Source organism: Sturnira hondurensis, unplaced genomic scaffold (assembly GCF_014824575.4).
Source record: "Sturnira hondurensis isolate 20B ecotype Veracruz unplaced genomic scaffold, ASM1482457v3 Scaffold0011472, whole genome shotgun sequence".
NCBI classification, from domain to species: Eukaryota; Metazoa; Chordata; class Mammalia; order Chiroptera; family Phyllostomidae; genus Sturnira; species Sturnira hondurensis.
Window position 1 is genome coordinate 508912 of NW_028084103.1, and position 15973 is coordinate 524884.

Consider the following 15973-nt stretch of genomic DNA (forward strand, 5'->3'; position numbering starts at 1 on the left):
CATTGAAGGGAGAGCCACGTGGTTTTGGTGGAGTGCAGATGCCCTCTTGCCCAGGTGAAGAGTGAGCCATGCAGTTTGGGGCAGAGTGAGGACCCCCTCCTGCCCAGGTGGCAGAAGGAGCCACACGGTTTTGCCAGAGTGAGGACCCCTGCAGCCATGTGAAGAAGAAAGCCATGCGGTTCTGGCCAGAGTGCAGACCTCTGCAGCTTTGGTAGAAGAGTCCCAAGCGGCTTTGGGATGCTCCCTTTGGCCGTGTGGCCTGGGAAGCAGGAGAGACTTTGCCTGGAAGAAGGGTGAAAGAATTCTTTGCCAGTAGCCCATGAGAAGGTGCCACATGGCTTTGGAGTAATTAGAGATCCTACCTGGACAGCGACACAGCTGATGGTGCCAGTGGCCTGGAACATAGTTGTGTGCTTCTTTTCCTGAGATACGGTACCCGAATTAGGGCAGGGGAAGAAGGAAGCGCTGTGGGCATCTGTGGTTATCTTAAAGGACTTTGATATTTTTATGGGGACATCGGGTCACTGCTTTAAGTCTGCATAGCTTTGAATGAACCTTTCCTTTTCACAAATCTCTGGCATTGAGAGATGTCTTTCCTCTGGTGTCGGACATATGAGCCCATTAGGTATTAGTATACTGTCCTTTGGGAGGGGCCCCTGTTTTCTGTAACAGTTTTCAGCATCCCTGGGTGGGCCAAATATTGCCCCCCTTGGACCTCTGCTCGGTAACACTAATAATGTGTGCAAAGCATTTCAAACAGTGTCTAGCCTGTAGTAAAGTCTCAATAATGTTAGGCATTATTATTGTTATTATTATAATCTAATAATTAAAGCTTAGGTGCTGCTAGCTGATGATGGATTAATGTTTTTTTGTCTTGTAGGAAATATTCTCTTTTTCACAGGAGCTCTTAGTGGCTTAAGCAAAGTAACAAGGAAGGAAGTCTTTTCCACAATGATGTCATCAGTAGGAGAGATTTTGGGAAACCTTTTGTTATACCCCTCAAAATGAACTCAGTGGGTTTATTTACATGGAAGCTGATACTGTAATTTTGCCTTTACAAGCTGAATGCTTTCTCTAGAGTTAGACAGAGAAAAGTAAAGAGTTATTTCAAGTGCTAGTTGTGATCTGGGCAAATCCAGTTGCAGTTAGAGTGGAAAGCAAGTACCCCACCCAGCTTATTCTCCTTCCTTCTTCTAGACCTAGACTCTGGTGTTGTTCTGTGTGGTGAGCTGGTACCGGGGGTGAGCAATGAGTCATGTTCCCATGCATTTTGTGTGGGTCTGTTGCAGTTGTTCTGTGTCTGTGGCAGCCCAAACAATTTCTCAGAGTGTTCCCTCTAGTCTTCTAGCCAGGCCCCTGCTCCAAGTCATTCTAAGCCAGTTGTAAAGGGCTCCTGGGGTTCTGGGTGTGGATAGTGTTGAACCCTGAAAGTTGCCAAGCTTAAGACTGGGGCAGATACTCAGGGCCAACCCTGAGTGAGGCTGGGTAGCTAAGAAATGCTCTGTGGAGGGTGTGAAGATTGAGAAGCCGGATGTGCTTCCAAAAGCCCCTTCAGAAATCAAAGGCCCTTTCTGTGCCTGCATGGGATCCTGGCTGCTGCCGATTTGGCCAGGCAGGAGGAGCCACTCTTGCATCTCTGAAAGCTAAGCATGGGGGAAGGGGTAGTTGGTTCCCATTTTGTTTGTTTTGAAGAGAAGATCAGGCCTTATTGCTAACTTTTTACTGAAACCTGCAACTTAAGTTTTAAAAATTTCCTCTCAAAGGAACACACACTCACACATACACACTAGTTATTTCATGGCTGAGGGTTTTCAATAATAATAATAATAATAATAATAATAATAATAATATAGTAATAATAGTAATAAGAATAAGAATGCTCAGTCCCTGCAGACACTTTGTAAACACTAATCTCAGGTCCTTGGTGCTGGGAAGTATTTTCTGTTTTAAATCCTAGTGCCATCAGAGCTTATAGAGTTTTTAGAGGCAAATCAATAAAGTTAAGCAACCCACTCCCAAAGCAATTGTTTTTTCTCTCTCATATATATACCCTGTTTTTGGAAAGAATGCTTCTCTTATCCTATGGCCTGGCCTGGAGCTTCTAGGGCTTTAAATATGAATATGTTTGTATAGGAGGATTAAGATGTGAGCTTTCTGACTGCCAACCATCCATCCATCCAATTTACTCATCCCACCTATATTTATTAGGTAATCTACTGTGTGCTGGATACTCTATAAAGGGATGTAATCTTCTCTGTCTTTTTAGTGGTTTCTCCCAGGTCTCTCAAGGTGTTTGGAGCTCCTATTTCTCTCTTCTCTAGCAGTGTAATAGTGAAAAGAGTAAGGGCTAGTGAGGACAGAAGGAGGGAAACTGACTGGATAATTGTTGAAGGGAGGGACGGAATTTTCCGAAATTATTCGAAGTCAATTTTGTCTCTATCATTATTTAGGCTTTTTCTACATGTAGCTGTAGGAGAGGACGAGGATGAAATTTAGGGGTGATTGCTGACAATCACCCCTAATTGCCCCGAGTCCCAGACTATACCTTGGGTACTGCCGACTCTAGGGCTGAATGCTTTCAACCTCCAACACAAACTGAATCCTGGACTGAATCTCTCTCAACCAAGAGAGCTTGCCAGCTGCTGGCTCTGAAGTAGGCTTTGGCTCTGGGCTGGATCTGTGGAAGCTGGGGCCCAGGCTTCTCACTCAGCAGCAGCTTGTTCTGATCTCCGGGCCTCTTTTGTCTCCTCCTCCTCGGTGGAAGCCTCTCCCCCTCTCCCTGTCTGCCTTTCAGCCTCTTCCGCTTTCCTCCTCTGCTTCTAATGAATTGAAATTTCTGAGAGCTGCCAAGGCTCTGGGAGTTTGACAAAACTGTCCTTGCTCTTTCTGCATTTGCCCAGTGAAGGGTATCTCAGGCTGAGGTTGGAGTGATACTGTTAGTCGGAGTGATATGATTGCATAGCAACACAGAGCTGCTCTGAGAGGGGAGGAGGAGGAGAAGGAGAAAGAGGGCAGGGAGGTGGGAGAGACAGAGGGAGAGTGTGCATACAGCAGCTGTCAGCATTCCTGTCTCAGGGACTTCTTTGCTGATTCACAGAAGCAGCCCATCCCTGGCCTCTTAGCTCCCAGTTGCCGCCTGCTCCTTAGACCTGACGGACTCACAAGGTAGGCCACAGAGAAAAGATTTCTAAGCCTTGCCCTTTTTCTGCTGGCTGAGGGGAAAAGACTGAGGGAGGGGAAGCTCCAGAGGTAAATGTGTGTGTGTGTGTGCATGCACATGTCTGCCTGCCTGCTGCCTGCATATGCTTTTGGGTGGGGGGAACTTCCATTAAAATAGACCCATAATGAAGTAGCTACCACTTAGATTCATAGAGGGGAAAAATGCCTGGGAATAAAAACTAAAGCTAATTTGAGCAACTAATGAATCAGAAGAAGGTCCACAGTTTGCTTCTTTAACAAGAGAAGGGTATTATTTGCTTGTTTGTTTGTTCTCATTGACATGGTTTTTTTTGTGGTTTTTTTGGGGGGGTAGATTTCCTGGGTAGATTTCCTGGTGAGAGGGAATGGAAGGGGGGTAGAAAGCATTGGCTGAAAAAGGAGGAAAGAGGAAATGTGGAGCCTTGGAGCAGGTTTTCTGAACAAATGAATGTCTGGTTTGCAGACAGGATATATGAGTGCCTCTGTGGAGTAAACATGCCTCTGACCTAGGAACCTGGGGTGGAAGGCTGATCCTCATCTCTGCATTTACCTCCTGGCTCAATCTTTCTTCTGTGTTGCATTTTTCCTCCTGCTCTTTCCATAGTTTCCTTTCTATCCCCTGTAATCATAAAGTGTCTCTCTACTCTTGAGAGCATATCTTGGAGAGCTTTGAAATCGGGCTTACCTCTTCTGAAGTCAAGCACCCTGTTCCTTCTGCTCTCCTTACTACCTAGCATCTCGCCCAATGTCCCAGCCTGGTAAGTGGGCCTGAGACACTGTGGGGAGTTAAGGCTTATTCTGCCTTTCATAGGCAGATGAAGTTAGGCCACCTAGGGGTTGGGTCCAAGCAGGTTGCTGGGCTGGGACTGGGGTGGAGTGAAGTAGAGAAAGATGGATGGCAGCAGTGGTAGCTACCTGCTTCCACTGAGAGCATGGTGGATGCTTTCTGAGAAAGAACATACTTTTCTCCTATGTTTTCTGTTTGATTGTTCAAAAGAACAAATGCCTTTAAAAAGCTCTATGCCTAGTTCACCTTAGCTCCTGACTTTACCGAAGGAATCCTTGCCACTAGATGAAAGGTTCTTAGGTAAATCACCTTTAATTTTTTTAATCCTCACCCCTGGAATAATTTATTGAATTGAGACAGAGGAAGCAGCAGGTGGGTGGTTTCGGGTTTGGGGGGAGAGAGAGAGAGAGAGGAGCATTGATGTGTGAGACAGGGACATCAATCAGTTCTCTCCCATATACACCTTAACCAAAGATCAAACCTACAACCTAGGTATGTGCCCTGACCATGAATTTAACCTGCAGTCTTTTGGTGCATGAATCAATGCTCCAACAAACTGGGCAACCTAGCCAGGACCCAACACTGTATTTTTAAATGTGAAAAATATTGAGAGGTTAATCAAATTGTTCTCTTTCCCAAAGCTAATGAGTATCTGAAAGAGTGGAATCCTTATCTCCTGATACTCAGTCTACTGCCCAACTACTATTCTCTAGCTGGTTCCCTCCCATGAAACTAGTCCTAGGAAAATGAGGCAGGTTTAAGGAATAATCCTGTGATTTTGAGTATAGCATTTATATCTTACACATTTCTTTTAGTACTTTGTTGTTTCTGAAAATTATGAATTTTCCTTACAGCATGCGATTTGTTACACTTTTAAATAATGCATTATGAAATTTTTTATATATTCAAAGAGGTATAAAGAATAATATTATGAAAATCAGGTTACCAACCACCCAGCTTCAGAAAACAGTTTACCAGTAGAGTCGAAACCTTCTACGTCTATCCTTCTGTGGATTAAACTCCTTCTCTCCCTCTCTCCAATGTAACCTGCCTCTTGGATTTGGTGTTCATTATTCTCATGCATTTATTTATAACATTACTATACATATGACTGTGTCTTTAAACAGCATACACCACTGCTTTATATGTTTTAAAATTTATATCAATGGTCTCAATTCTTCTCCAATTTTTTCTATTTAGTGCTATATTTGTAAAATTCATCCATGTTGTACCATGTGGCTATAAGTCATTCATTTTTTACTATTGTATAGCATTCCATTTAATAAATATGCCATGATTTATTTATCTGTTCTGCTGTTTATGGGCAGTTAGGCCACTGCCAATTTTTGGTTCACAACTATGATCATTCTTGTGTAGTTATTCTTACCTGATTGTTGCTATCAGTTTGTATCTAGGAGGGAATTGTCCCATCAGAGGGTTTGAGAATCTTCACCTTTGGGAGATATTGTCAAATTTCTCTTTCAAATGGTTTACTAACTTGCACTCCCACCAGCGGTGTATGAAGATTTCAGATGTAGTGCATTAATTGGTTCTTAAAATAAACTTCTCCTCAAGGGATATGTCTCTGATTTTTGTCACTGGAAAATGAATTTAATTTCTCAAAATTGTTTGACAGCTAATAACTTCTCAGGACACATTTCATTGTTTCCATTTGTAAATGAGGGGCTTGGCCTAGGTAATCTCTAAGATCCGTCCAGTTTGACAATCTGAGTTTCCGTGATTTATTCATTAAGTGACAGCATCTGAAGCAAGAACCATGGTTTTTTACTACATTGCAGGAATTATTTTAGGAACACATAACAAGGTTTGGTACCAATAAAATATATGTTTCATCTGTCAATGCCATGCTGTCAGGTAGAATGGCATTGACAGATGCCATTCTCTCTCTGTGAGAGAGAGGACCATCATGAGCTTTACCTTGAATTGGAGAGCCCATGGGAAGGGATGTATTCTTCCTACCACCCTGTACTTTCCTGATTTAGGATCTTCCCTATTTATTTTTCTCCCCAAAATAATAAATGTTTGTTATAAATATATATATTTGCTATACACATGTGTGGGCACATCAACACGTACACACACAAAGTGTATAAAGTCAGCTCTCTAGAAGTAATGTCACTAAACACTTTTATGTGTCTTTGCAGGCTTTTTTCTCACTGCACACAATTTTTCAAAAGGTTTTTTTTTTTTTTTACAAAATTGGAGTTCTATCAAACATATTATTCTGACACTTGTTTTCTTTTACCTAAAATACGTATTTCTGACATCTGTTCAAATGAGTACATAGAGATCTACCTCTTTTTTAAAAGCATTCTCATTCGAGGACATGTTCATTGTTCTTTAGAGAGAAGGAAAAGCGGGGGAGAGAGTGTGAAACATTGATCAGTTGCTTCCCGTATGTGCCCTGACCAGGGTCCAAACCCATAATCTAGGTATGTTCCCTGACTGGAAATCGAACTGGCAGTATTTCAGTGTATGGGACAATGCTTCAACTGAGCCCCACTGGCCAGGGCAAAATCTACCTCCTTTTAACAGTTGCATAATATTCCATTGTGTGAGTGACTACAATAATAAATAAGATTTGAATACTTACTACATGTCAAAAACTATAAACTAGCTTCTTGCAACAAGGCTATGAGGTAGGTCTTTTTGTTATCCCTATTTTACAGATGCAGGGACTGAAGCATAGTAAGGTTCGGGGAGTTTATACAAAACCTGTGCTGATAAGTGGCAGAACCAGAATGCAAACTGAGGATCCTGGCTCAGAGCCTGCACTCTTAACTGTCATGCTGTGCCATCTTCCTGACATAATCCACTTAACTTGTCTCCTGTGGATAGACATTTGAGTTCATTGCAGACTTTTGCTATTACAAACAATACTGCAGTGTACATAATTGTTCACTTCTGCAAGTATTTCTGTTGGATACATTCTTAGACTTTTTCAGTTTATAGGTGGAGAAATCTTATTCATTCATTAAAAAATATATATTTACTGAGGTCTAAGGCACTGGGGAAGCTCTGGAGTCAGACTAGTGGCATTTACCAGAATTTTACTTCTCAGATATCCTAAGAAAGTCATATAAATGCTTGGTAGGGTTTTCCAGCTGGGTGACACCCCAGACCCCAGACTAACTTCAGCCTGTCTGTTGTCAATTGTTTCCATCTTTGTCTGGGTAGTAGCATAACTGAGTCAGCTCTTGAGATCCCACTTGGTGGCCCATAGCCAAAAATCTTCTCTACTTGATAGGGGTCAGTGATTATAATACCTCAAAGACTGAGTTATAGAATTTACAGAGGTGGAATAGTGTAACAGTGAAGAATGTATTCTGGGATGTATCTGCCCAGATATGAATCCCAGCTTTTCAACTTATGTTCACAATATAACTTTATTTATTTTTAAAATTTTTATTTATTTATTTTTAGACAGAGGGGAAGGAATAGAGAAAGAGAGGGAGAGAAACATCAATGTGTGGTTGCCTCTCCACGACCCCTACTGGGGACCTGGCCTGCAACTCAGGCATGTGCCCTGACTGAGTATAGAACCAGTGACCCTTTGGTTTCCAGACCAGCACTCAATCCACTGAGCCACACCAGTCAGGGCCACAGTATCACTTTAAAAAGGTTGCTTACTGCCTCTGTGCCTCCGTGTTCTTACCTGCACAATAAAGACAACAATAGTAACTGTTTCATAGGCTTAAATGACATAAAATATGTACATCAATTACTTAATATATATAAAACATGGAATTCAGTAAGTTTAACCGTTATAATTTATTTGGCTATAGAAAGGTCAATCTTTCCATAAAGCAGTTGAAGATGTTCATGACATTTTGGTGAGGAGTGGGGAGGGAGGGAGAAAGTATCTGTTAAATAGCTAATATATTTACATGGTTCAGTACTCAAAACGTACAAAAGGATAGTCCATAAAAACTACTTCTTCTATTGGTGAAACAGGGCTTTTATGGGTGTGGATAGTTATTTTAATCCAAGATTAGATTGGATTGAGAATCCAAGCCAAGCAGTAATTATATGGATATTTGCTTTATAACAATTTGATATATTTACACATATGTTTTATGTACTTTTGTAACTATATTATATTTCTCAGTTTTAAAAAGAGGGGAAATAGGAAAAATCCCAAAGGAATGGATAGAATTCTCCTGCCTCCTTCTGGTAGCCACTCAGTTCCCTTCTCCAAAGACAATCAATATTAACAGGTTCTTTTGAAATAATTTCACAGATATTTCATTTTAGTTATAATTTCCTTTTTTTACACAAATATAAACTAACCACCTTGTTTTTTTCTTGTTTTCTTTTTGCTTAAAAATATATCTTCAGAGATTATTTTATACTGGCACATAGAGTTCTTAGTTCTGTTTTTAATAGATGTATGGAATTCCATTGTATAGATACACATTTATTTAAGTAGTCCTCTAGTAATGGACATTTATGTTGTTTGCAGGGTTTATTTTTTTTGTGCCATTTCAAGCCTTGCTTCAAATACTAACATTCTACATATTTCATAGAAATGCAAAGAAATATGTGTATCTATAACTCTTCTCTTCATGACTCCTGGTATTTGTACCTGCAAAGTTGAAGTCCTATACACTTACCCAACTGAAATTCAATTCAGTAAGTCAACTCAGAAAACATTCATTGAGTGCCTGTTCTGTGCCTGGCACTGTGCTAAAAATATGTGGGGTTGAAATAAATATCAGTCAGGGACCTTCTCCTTCATAAGCCAACTATCTTGCTGTCATGCTGAAATCTTGGTCTTCCTCATGTGTTTTTTAAAAATTTTTGTTGTTGTTTAATTACAGTTACCCCCATTTTCCCCCATTACTCTCCCATGCCCTACCAACCTCCACCTCCCACATTCAATCCACCCCCATTGTCTTTGTACATGGGTCCTTTAGACATATTCCTTGACTTGACCCTTCCACTTTTTTCCCCCGTTATCCCCTCCTCCCCTCCTCTCTGGTCACTTTCGGTTTGTTCTTTATTTCCATGTCTCTAGTTCTATTTTGCTCACTTTTTTTTCATTGATTAGGTTCCACTTATAGGTGAGATCACGTGGTATTTGTCTTTAACTTCCTGGCTTATTTCACTTAGCAGAATGCTCTTTAGTTCCATTCATGCTGTCATGAAGGGTAGGAGCTCCTTCTTTCTTTCTGCTGTGTAGTATTCCATTGTGTAAATGTACCACAGTTTTTTGATCCACTCATTTACTGGTGGGTATTTAGGTTACTTCCAGCACTTGGCTATTGTAAATTGTGCTGCTGTGAAACTGAGGTGCATAGGTTCTTTTGGATTGTTGTTTCAGGGCTCTTGGTGTATAATCCCAGCAGTGGAATTGCTGGGTCAAAAGGCAGTTCCACTTTTAGTTTTCTGAGGAAATTCCATTGTGCTTTCCACAGTGGCTGCACTAGTCTGCATTCCCACCAACAGTGCACTAGAATTCCCTTTTCTCCACAATCTCACAAGCTTTTATCTCTGCCCAAGAGAAACAATGTCTCTTTCCTCCCATAAGGGCCTACTGAGTGTATCTTTGAGAAGAAGGAAAAGACTATTCCTAGTGGCAAAAGCCACAGCTTGGTATCCATCAATACCCCTAAAGAAGAGCACAGAAGAGTTAGATCTACCCCCAAAACATCCTCCTTACTACTGGATGCATTCACATCTTCTTTTTCATCTTAGATCAAAGGCATCTCTTCCATAAATACATCCTAAATACCTTCAAGTTAAGGTGAACACTTCCTCCTCTGTGAACTCTCATTACATGATTTCTGTGTCCCACCTAAGGTGCAAATCATGTTCTCCCTTAAATTATGCTTGTTTGCTTATATCTTATTTCCTACATTTAACCAGTTGGGGGCCAAATTTGATTCATGTGTAATTCCTCACAGTCTCTACAAATTGAAAGGAGAAATAGGAAGAGAATCAGTATGTGCAGATGGTAATTTGGGACAGGAGGGAGATAAACAGAGAGGCAGAAAGAAGGGTCTTTGTGTAGAGCAAAGAGCACTGGCTAGGAGTCAGGAGGCCCAGGTTCACTTGTGCCTGAGCATCTTCATCTATCAGATAAGATCATAATTCTGGTTGGGCCACCCTTAGTAGAGTGCACTGAAGGTCAAGAAAGAGAGTACAGCAAGATACAAAAGCATGCTATACAAGTGCAAGGAATGCTAAGGTTTTGATGTGTGGTACTCTTAAACATTAACATTTTATAGATTAGCAAACCAAGGTCTAGAGAGGTGAAATGACTTGAGGTTACAGTTGCTGGCAAGTCTGAAAATATCTGAGGATAATCACGCTAGGATCAGAAGGAGAGTATTTTTGCCTACACTGGGATTTGAAGATCTAAATTCTCCTAACTCCTGGGTTTGTTTTATCTTTGTTCATGAACAATCAACTTGACATCAAGTCAGGAAGTTAATTTGTAGAGAGGTGAATCTCAAAAGAAAAAGAGAGAGTCCATGACATAAGAAATACACCTGACCACTAAAAATGTAGGGGAAAAGTTAAGCATTTCTAATGAATAGGTAAATAAGAAGTAGTCCTCAAGATGCCATCTTCAATTACAAATTAAGATTATTTCACTGTTGGCAAGAGTGCTGGGGAACTGGCACTCTTACACATTGCTGGTGGTAGTATAAAGTGATCTAACTTTTTTCCTAGAGCAATTTAAAAGTATGTATCACAGCCCAAAATTGGTTTAGACCCTTCAATCCAGGAATTATCCCTTCTAGAAAATTATATCAAGGAAATTATTGCAAATATGCCCATGACTGTTCACTGCAGTGTGATTGATGTCTAATTGTTATGATATATCCATTCAATGGAACAGTATACCACAATGATTACAGCTAAGATTTATTGAGCAGTGTACTATTTCCAGACAGTATGCTAAGTTATTTAAATACATTACTAACTTTAATCATTAGAAAAATGCTATGAGAGAAGTATTTTTGTCATCTCCATTTTGCAGATGAGGACATTGAAGTTCAGACAGGTTTAATTATCCCAAGCCATACTGTTAATGGGTTGAGTACTATGAATTTGACTCTAGATCTGTCTGATGCCAAAGTCCATGCCCTCAACCATAACACAATACCACTTTTGCTGCCATGAGAAAATCATGTTTTAGACTAATAATTAGTGATATTCTAGAATGATCATGATATAAATGGCAAATGAGTTTTGCAACAGCCTGGCTGGATCTGGAGAGCATTATGCTAAGTGAAATAAGCCAGGTGGTGAAAGACAAATACCGCATGATCTCACCTTTAACAGGAACCTAATCAACAAAACAAACAAGGAAGCAAAATAAAACCAGAGACATTGAAATTAAGAACAAACTGACAGTAACCAGAGGGGAAGTGAGAGGGGATATGGGGGGGGGGGGAGGATTTTCAGGAACATCTATAAAGGACACATTGACGAAACCAAAGCGGGGAGTATCAAGGGTGGGAAGTGGAGATAGCTGAGGTGGGGGGCAGTGGTGGGTGAAAAATTGAGACAGCTGTACTTGAACAACCATAAAAAATGTAAAAAAAATCGTAAATGAGAAAAGCTTGCTACAAAATTATACATATATATGAGTACATATCATGATGACAATTTTACTTTTAAAGTATGTACATATTTTTCATAGAAAAAATATGTAAGACTTCATACCTGCTAGTAACAGTTATATCTTGGTAACAGTATTATAGGTTAGTTTCATTTGCATCCTTACAATTTTTGTGTGTTTTCCAATTTTTCTATGAAGAAGAATATGTATTACTCATGTAACTGGCAAAAATAAAAATGTTAATATAAAAAGAGGTGTGAAAGTAAGACTTTTGTAGCTTCATTCTTATAACACATTCATAGGAAGCAATATTTTTTGTAAAAGATTTTATTTATCTTTAGAGAGAGGGGAAAGGGGCTCAAAGAGGGAGAAAAACCTCCGCGTGCAATAGATATGCCTATCAGTTGCCTCCCACATGCCCCTGACTGGGGACCTGGCCCAAAACCCAGGCATGTGTCTTGGATAGAATTGAACTGACAAGCATTCAGTTTGCAGGAAAATACCCCACCCTCTGAGCCACACCAGTCAGGGTGGGAACCACCTTTTTAGCCATTCTTCAGGGAATCTCTTTGGGGATGAGGAGCTGTGTAGCTGTGTAATATCTAGGGAATTTGACTATTAGAAATTGTCTGTAATTTTTTGCACCTTCATGATCTGTGATAGTTTCCAATGTTTGGACCATGGGCCCCTGAGGTGGAGGGATAGGTACTTCATTGAAGGAGTCTACGGATTTTTAAATGGGTGTTTTTCTCACTCTTTATGTACTGAAAATATAGCTACTATTGTAGGTATAAGTGGGTGAAGTGAGACATATATGTTTTATCTCAAGAAGGCATCCTTCTGCCCTGGCTGGTGTGACTCCGAGGATTTAGTGCTGGTCTGTAAGCTAAAAGGTTGCCAGTTCAATTCCCAGTCAGGGCACATGCTTGGGTTGCGGGCCAGGTCCCCAGTTGTGGATGTGTGAGAGGCGACTGATGTATCTCTTGCACATTGATATTTCTCTTCCTCTCTTTCTCCCTCCATTCCCCTTTCTCTAAAAATAAATAAATAAATAAATTTAAAAAGGGGATCCTCCTTATACCCAAAGTGTTGGTTACTGATGAAATAGAGACTAAAAATAGTGTTTAATTATCAGCATTAGGGATTAAAGATGCTCACTTCCTGCCCTTTGGATTAGGGTTTGCATGTCTTTGCCCATCACTAAAAGATGTCATTTTTATCATTTGCAAGCACTGTCTTTGCTACCCATTCCCATCACATTGGTGTATATTTACTAACCTGTCAATTGGTTTAAACATCTAACTTCTTCATTCATATCTTCCTTTTCTAAGCTTAGCTTCTAACATCTAAAGGTGACTATGTCTCAAGCATAGCTTATAATGGAGCACTGCCCTCACCCCCTACCACACCAAATTTGCTCCTTCTCCTGCCTTCTCTTTCTTACTGTTGGTGACATTATCCACCCAGCTCCCAAATTAGAAACTTTTGACTCCTTCACTTCCTCACTCTTCAATTTGCATCCAGTTGATCATGGAGCCCAATACACTTTACCTCTTCAGTGTATATCAAAGCAATGCTATCTGCTCCATTCTTAGCAAAACTGCCTGCCTATAACAGCTCTCAATGGATTTTTTCCCTGGGAGAATCACTTCACAAGGAAGGCAGAGGGCTTTTTCTAAAATGCAAATCTTGTCATGTCATTACCTGGCTTAAAGTCTTCAGTTCCTCCCTGTTGTCTACAAGAGAAAGCCTAGAATCCTCTGATCATCATTCAAGGCACGACCCAGTCTGGCCACAACATCATTTTCTTTTTTTTTCTTTTTTTTAAAATATATTTTATTGATTATACCATTACAGTTGTTCTATTCCCCCTTCATTCCCCTCCACCTGCACACTCCCTCCCCCACCATTCTCCCCCCCTTAGTTTATAACCACGTGTCTCAAGTTCTTTAGATTCTATATTTCCCCCACTATTCTTGTCCTCCCCCTATCTATTTTCTACCTACCATCTATGCTATTTTCTGTGCCTTCTCCCGCCTTCTCCTCCTCCCACCCCCCTGTCTCTAACCCTCCATGTGTTCTTCATTTCTATGGTTCCACTCCTGATCTAGCTGTCCTCTTGGTTTGCTTTTGTTTTAGGTGTGGTTGTTAATAACTGTGTGTTTGCTGTCCTTTCACTGTTCATATTTTTCATCTTCTTTTTCTTATATAAGTCCCTTTAGCATTTCATATAATAAGGGCTTGGTGATGATGAACTCCTTGAACTTGACCTTATCTGAGAAGCACTTTATCTGTCCTTCCATTCTAAATGAAAGTTTTGCTGGATAAAGCAATCTTGGCTGTAGGTCTTTGGATTTCATGACTTGGAATACTTCTTTCCAGCCCCTTCTTGCCTGTAAGGTCTCTTTTGAGAAATCCGCTGACAGTCTGATGGGTACTCCTTTGTAGGTGACTGTCCCCTTATCCCTTGCTGCTTCTAGGATTCTCTCCTTCATTTTGGTCTTGGCTAATGTAATTATGATGTGCCTTGGTGTGTTCCTTCTTGGGTCCAACTTCTTTGGCACTCTCTGAGCTTCCTGGATTTCCTGGAAGTCTATTTCCTTTGCCAGACTGGGGAAGTTCTCCTTTATTATTTGTTCAAATAAGTTTTCCACTCGTGGCTGTTTCTTTCCCCCTTCTGGTACCCCTATAATTGGGATGTTGGAACATTTAAAGATGTCCTGGAGGTTCCTAAGCCTCTCCTCATTGTTTTGAATTCTCATTTCTTCATTCCTTTCTGGTCGGATGTTTCGTTTTTCCTTCTGGTCCATTCCATTGATTTGAGTCCCAGTTTCCTTTCCATCGCTATTGGTTTTCTGGACATCTCCCTTCATTTCAATTAGTTTAGCTTTCATATGTTCCTCTAATTTGTGACTATAATCTACCAGTTCTGTGAGCATCCTGATAAATAGTGTCTTGAATTGTGCTTCTGAGAGGCTGGCAATTTCTCAGTCGCTTAGAGTTATTGGCTCTGGGACTTTGAGTTCTTCTTGCACCATCTTTTGGGCTGTTCGTGCCTGTTCCGTAGCAGGATCGGAGCCCTAAAGTGTTCACCAGAGCAGGGCAACTCAGTCGCTGGGTTGTGATGTTGTATGTGGGGGCAGGGTCAAAGAGGGACAATGGCTTCCCATCTGCCGCCTGCCGCCGTGTCCCCCACCAGCGCCGCAGCCACCACCGTCACCAGGCCCACGCGTTTCGTTCCACTGCACGCGAGTGTGCCACCGCCGTCAGCCCTCCACCACTGGGTTCACCCCCTGGGGCCTGCGTGGTCCGTCTCACTGTGTGCGAATGTGCTACCATGGTCAGCCTGCCCCGCACCCGACTGGTTCCGGGCTGCCTGTGCGCCTAGGTCGGGGGGATATGTCCTGCCCAACCCAGCTCCGCTGCTGGCTCCGCCTCTCTTACCGTCCCATTGAACGGTTCGTAGTTGTCGGACTTCCGTATAATTCCGTTTTTTAGTCTTTGGGTGTGTCCTAGTTCTCCAAACCTTTGTTGTATTCAAACTTGGTTGTGGGAGAAGGCACAGTGTTTCCACCTATGCCTCCATCTTGGCGGAAGTCTCTGGCCACAACATCATTTTCCAACCTCATCTGCTACTTCCCACAGGGCACCTACCTTATACTCTGGTCATATCATACAATTTATTTTCATGCTGTTTGGAGTATTCTTTTTTTTTTGTTTTGTCTTCTTCAATGACAAACTGCTTTCTGTTTCATGACTGACCTCAAGTATATTTCCTCTAGAGATACTGTTCCTGACTTGACCAAGTGGAACTCACCTCATCTATCCCTTTACTCCATTCCATCAATACTTCTATTATTGATGCAGATAACACTTTATGGCCTGGCTTTACCCATGTCTTTTCTCTCTGTATGTGAACTCCTTGGGGGCAGGCACCATTTTCTTTTTGATTTCTGTGCCTCCTAAATTCTAGACATACTGAGCCTATTGTTCTCTGAACATGCTAAGATTTTTTGTGACATCCACCTTTGCACAGGTGGATCCCTCTGCTGGGAATGCTGTTATCCCTTTCTATGCAAAGGCAAACATCTACTTGTCCTTCAAGACTTACCTCATGGATAGACCTAGAGGGTATTATGTTAAGTGAAATAAGCCAGTCATAGAAAGACAAATACTATCTGATTTCACTCATATGTGGAAACTAATGAACAAAATAGAAACAAACTCATAGATATAGAAAACATACTGATGCCTGTCAGAGGTGAGAGGGGTTGGGAGGCTGGGTGAGAGGGTGAAGGAACAAAGGGAAAAAACTCATAGATACAGGCAACAGTATGATGATTACCAGAGGTAAAGGGAGGTAAGGGAGGCAGAAGAGGGTAAACCAGGGATAA

The 15973-nt window shown here is 41.2% G+C and overlaps 1 protein-coding gene across 1 annotated transcript in view; it reads left to right on the forward strand.

Moving 5' to 3' along the window:
* Window positions 1–3042: 3042 nt before the first annotated feature.
* The window catches only part of DRP2 (dystrophin related protein 2), a 49337-nt gene continuing 36406 nt past the window's right edge, over window positions 3043–15973 (forward strand). The window contains exon 1 of the mRNA XM_037060190.1: window positions 3043–3165. The gene's annotated coding sequence lies outside the window, so the exon portion shown is untranslated. The remainder of the gene's footprint in view (window positions 3166–15973) is intronic.